We start from the raw sequence: 5,854 nt of genomic DNA on the forward strand, positions 1-5,854 counted from the left end.
CTCATGAAGTAATGAAGATAATTAAGTAACATAAACATAAACAGATATCCAAAGTTCATTAAAGTTCTTTAAAGATGATGTACAGTCTTATCACAGAATTTTAAAAAAGTTTTAATAGCAACCCAGAGAAGGTGACCTAATCCATAGTGCACATATGAATTTCCAGAGATATGATGAGGGATTACATACTCACAGAAAACAAATTTATCCATTGTTAATCACAACGAGGTGGGTCTCAATTCCTTCTTATTAGCATTACAGAGAGGGTGAATTATATATATATGTGTATGTATGTATATGGATGTGTGTGATTGTGTATGTATGTATATGCATATGTGTATTCCATTATATTGTGCGTTGAAGGGGCAGAGTGTTACTTTATTTCTCTGTTTTTATGAATCTTTAAAGATCACTTTGTGCTTGTGGTGTGTGTTTGTGTGTGTGTAGTGTGTTTGTGTGCGTATGTGTGTGTGTGTATGTGTGTAAAGAATAAAGATCTTTCACGACTGGTATAGACTCCTATGGCCGGTTTTCGTGGTGCATATATTCCCAACATGGATGGGACGTCGGTCTGTCACAAGATTACGCGTTTTTGCTAGCAGACTGAATCGGAGCTACGTGAAATGAAGTGTTTTGATCAAGAACACAACGCATTGCCCGGTCCATGAATCGAAACCACAATTTCATGTTCTTATGATGAATGAGTTCAAAATCCTAACCATTAAACCACGCGCCTCCAGTAAATCAGTGTATATTTGTGAATATATATGCTTTCCTTCACTCACTTGCAAAGTATATGTGCTCTCTCGACTTGATTCAACACACACACACACACACACCCACACACACACACAGATACACACACACACACACACACACACACACACAGACAGACACACACACACAGACACACACACACAGACACACACACATACACACACACACACACACACACGCACATGCACACACTTTCTCACACATAAATGAATCTCTATCGGTTACTCTCTCTTTTACCCTTTTACCTGTTTCAGTCATTTGACTGCGGCCATGCTGGAGCACCGCCTTTAGTCGAGCAAATCGACCCCAGGACGTATTCTGTTGTAAGCCTAGTACAGACAAAGGGATTAAGTCGATTACATCGACCCCAGTGTGCGTAACTGGTACTTAATTTATCGACCCCGAAAGGATGAAAGGCAAAGTCGACCTCGATGGAATTTGAACTCAGAACGTAACGGCAGACGAAATACCGCAAAGCATTTCGCCCGGGGGTGCTAACGGTTCTGCCAGCTCCGCGCCTTGGGGAGCAAGCTTCTTACCACACAACCACGTTTATACCTATCAAATGTTTTACTTACAGCACCTCGGTTTCCCCAGCGTTCAGTAATCTACGTACTAACAAGGCTCGGCGTGACTTAACTTCGGTGACCGGACGAGAACCGGGCCGTTGAATTATATGAAGAATGAACAAGTCTGTGGATTATTCAGCCGCTTATTTGCTAATTCAAAGTCTAAGCCATTCTGTTCTGTTCATCGGAAAACCTGTACCATTCTTTGGATGTCGGACAGCCTGTGAGAAGCACTCCGTCGGTTACGACGATGAGGGTTCCGGTTGATCCGTATCAACGGAACAGCCTGCTCGTGAAATTAACGTGTAAGTGGCTGAGCACTCCACAGACACGTGCACCCTTAACGTAGTTCTCGGGGATATTCAGCGTGACACAGAGAGTGACAAGGCCGGCCCTTTGAAATACAGGTACAACAGAAACAGGAAGTAAGAGTGAGAAAAAGTTGTGGTGAAAGAGTACAGCAGGGTTCACCATCACCCCCTGCCGGAGCCTCGTGGGGCTTTTTTAGGTGTTTTCGCTCAATAAACACTCACAACGCCCGGTCTGGGAATCGAAACCGCGATCCTATGACCGCGAGTCCGCTGCCCTAACCACTAGGCCATTGCGCCTCCACTTCTTTCTCAAAGATTCAATGGCGACACGTTGCTTCGGCTTGGGACCTAATATTTGTCTGCAATGATGGCAAACAGGAAGATGAATTGCAATAGAGGAAGGGTTGTTTTACTATCATGTACAATTTGAAAGACATCATCAGTTAAAAATGTTGGTACGTTGGTGCATTTTTCTCGATACAAGCATCGTATGTATGCATGTTAATATATGTGTGTGTACGCGCGTGCGCGCACACACACACACGACGGCCTTCGAACTGTCTACCAAATTGGACAGCGCAAGGCAATAGTAGGAGACACTTGTTTAAGGTGTCGAATTGTAGATCTAAACACGTAGTTGTGCGTCGAATTTCATAACAGCACAACCATGCTTGTGCCTTCACACACGCGCGCGCACACACACACACACACAACGTTTATGACCATAATTAGTTTATTCAGTTAGGCTTTTAATTTGGTGCTTATCATCTTTCTGATTACTTATGAATTTGTTTCTCAGGTGGAGTAGGTTGCTACGGTTTGTAATATATTTGTTTCTCTGCATGATTACGAATATATTATTATTGACACTGTAACAGAGTTTGGCGTTCTCTTTATCTTTCACATTATGTAGAGCTTGTTTCAGCTTTGTCTGGAGGAGTCATTTATTGTTGCGCGGATATGTATTTTTTGCTCCATTCATGTCGAAGTAAATCTTAAAGTTTATCTTTTATGTTTATGATGCTATTATCGACGAGAATTTCTAGAATTATATATAGGCGCAGGCATCGCTGAATGGTAAAAAGTTTGCTTTCCAACCGTGTGATTCTGGGTTCAGTCCCACTGCGTGACACCTTGGGCAAGTGTCTTCTACTATAGCTTTGGACCGACCAAAGCTTTGTGGGTGGATTTGGTAGACGGAAACTGAAAGAAGCTCGTCGTATATGTGTGTATGTGTGTGTGCGTGTGTGTGTGTGTGTGTGTGTGTGTGTGTGTGTTTCTTCCACCACCACTTGACAATCGGTGTTGTGTATACGTCTTCGCAACGTAGCGGTTCGACAAAAGAAACTGATACGAAACATACCAGGTTCAAGAAAAATAAGTAGCGGGGTAGATTCATTCAACTAAATTTCTCTAAGGTGATGCCCCAGCATGGTCGCAGTCTAGTGACTGAAACAAGTATCTACAGAACCAGAAAATACTTCATTCCTCAACATTAGTGAATTTCAGTAAAGTTCCAGTGAGACCCCCATCGAAATAGTGTTCACCCATTTGTAACAGCACTACTGTTACATATACAGACATTTTATGCTACATGCAAAAGAAAGAACACTCTACCATTTTGCATGAAATCACTCATCAACATTCTCCTGTCTCTCATCCACAGTGTTAGAATTTCATTTTTCTTTTTTGCTCATGTTGTCTCATGTACGAAATATTTTGCTCATGCCGTCTCATCAATGAAGTGGCTTCTCCTCAATAAAAGTGTTGTATCATCTCTTTGCCTATTCTACTATTACTATAGTAGCTGTTGCTCTCCGGAGCTGGTTGGTCTCGTGTCACTAATTTTCATGCGACCTTGAGTAACTAGTTTCATCCATACTCTGGTCCAACTTACGTTCCGTACTAGCCACCATTCCAATCTTCCTCCCCAAAGTGCTAGTCCTCTGGAATACCATCCAAGCACATGTTTTCCATGCACCTGTCTACATGCATATGTTTATGTGGCACATTAAACATCGATCTCTGAGAGCCTGCAGTGATTATTAGTACAACCCTTTCCTCTAGATCAAACCAATAAAAAACAAACAAAACAAAATCTTCAGCCAGTACAGTCCAGTTACGGGGACGTAAACACACCAGCATCGGTTGTCAAGCAATGTTGGAAGGGGGGGGAGGACAAACACAGACACACAAACACACACACACATATACATATATACGACTGGCTTCTTTCAGTTTCCGTCGACCAAATCCACTCACAAGGCTTTGGTTGGCCCGAGGCTATAGTAGAAGACACTTGCCCAAGGTTCCACGCAGTGGGATTGAACCCGGAACCATGTGGTTGGTAAACAAGCTACTTACCACACAGTTACACCTGTGCCTATTACTCTTTCTACTTCCTTCGACATAGGAAATGTACTTCATCGCCTTTCTTAGTCTAACCATAAAGAGGCGTTAGAAAAAAAAATATATATAAATCGTCAACAAGACCGTTAATAAATTTTCCAGTTTTGGTCATTACGTTCGTTTTGACCACGAGCTTTTTCCGCATGCATATACGTAAATACACATTCAAATATGTCTAAAATGAGACAAAGTTGTCTTCGTTTTTATGTTAGTTTGCTTACCTGTCTGCCTGCGTATTTATTTTGTGTTCCTCTTTTTCACAGCTCACGTGTTGAACACCCAGGGCTAAGAATTTATTTCTAGAGTAACTTAGCAAATCAACTTATCTACCACAAGTATCTGCTGCAAAACTTTAAAATTCCGCATGTCATTAAAATTTCAAAAGTTTCCAATACAAAAGACTGGCCTCCGAAGTCACACTGATTCTATACACGAAACTAGTTTCAAACCAATACACAATAAAATATTTACACTTCGAAACTTATTTAATTACAACTTGAAACTATTTCTTCCTTTCTGTCTGAACACGTTGTTTTATTTATTTTCATTTTTGCATCGGCTGTGAGATTTCTTCTGAAAAATTTATTCGCTTTAGTATCTAACACACTATTTTAAAAACATACGTGTAAAGCTGTATGAAATTACCATCGGTTTATTGTTTTTAGGTGAAATATCGATTCTCTTCTTCCCTGTTCCCTCCTCTTTACTTTTTCGCATTCTTTCCTGTAATTTAAACACAATGTTTATTACATGAATATTTGTTATTTTTGATTAATATTATTATTTTCAATCATTTTTTCCCCCAGTTATTATTATTGCTGCTGATTTTAACATAGCGATGGAGTAGAACAAGCAGCTTATTATCAAACAAAATAGTTTCTGGTATTTAATCTTCGTCTCTTCTCAGTCAGTGTAAAACCCTTGACAGGATCGATTTTCACCTTTTCGGTATTAATAAAATAAATGCTAGTCAAGTTTTATGTTCCAGAGTTCGTCAAACTGACTGTTCTGTTTCCTGTGTCAATTTTTCTCAGAAATTTCTATTGACTGATTAGCATAATGGTTAGAGCACCGGACACATTTGTTTGATTCTGGTTCTTTGCCTTATTTCAAACAGTTCAGGCCCTCTCCGGGATTAATAAAATAAGAGCTACCGTAAATCCTCGAGTATAATCCGCATTTTCCCCCAAAATTCATAGGTCAAAATCCCTAGTGCGTACTATATACGAGGTTAAAAAGGAAAAAAAAAAAATTTCTAAGCAATGTCCGAGTCTCTATTTGCTGTCCGGCAATGTTTATTCAGACGCATTTTGTGATGTCGGGCGCGAAAATACCTTAAGTTAAGCCTGAAAGCAATGAAGTCATAAAAGAATCATCCATAACTTGCAGTTAGCAACATTTATTAAAATAAAAGTATTCAGAACACAGAATAACATGTAACAAAAATAATTTGCAAGCATATTTACATTCCCATATAACAGTTAAGAACATCACCATTATTGTATTACGCATGCACGGAAGTGTTTGTTCGACTAGGTGCTGCTGGCTTAATTACACTCGACTCAGGCTAGAGAAGGGGTGCGTATTATACACAAGGTTTAGGTTTTTCAGAAGTACAGCCCCCTAAAAATCCCCTGCGTATTATACTCAAGGGCGGACTATACTCGAGAAATTACGGTAATCAAATAGTGAGGTCGGTTACAAATGGTGGATAGACAGAAGCATTAGCGTGTCGGAGTAAATATATAGTATCTATGTACGTCCAGTTCCATTCTCAGTTAAAATCCC

The sequence above is a fragment of the Octopus sinensis genome, linkage group LG4 (assembly GCF_006345805.1).
Source record: "Octopus sinensis linkage group LG4, ASM634580v1, whole genome shotgun sequence".
NCBI classification, from domain to species: Eukaryota; Metazoa; Mollusca; class Cephalopoda; order Octopoda; family Octopodidae; genus Octopus; species Octopus sinensis.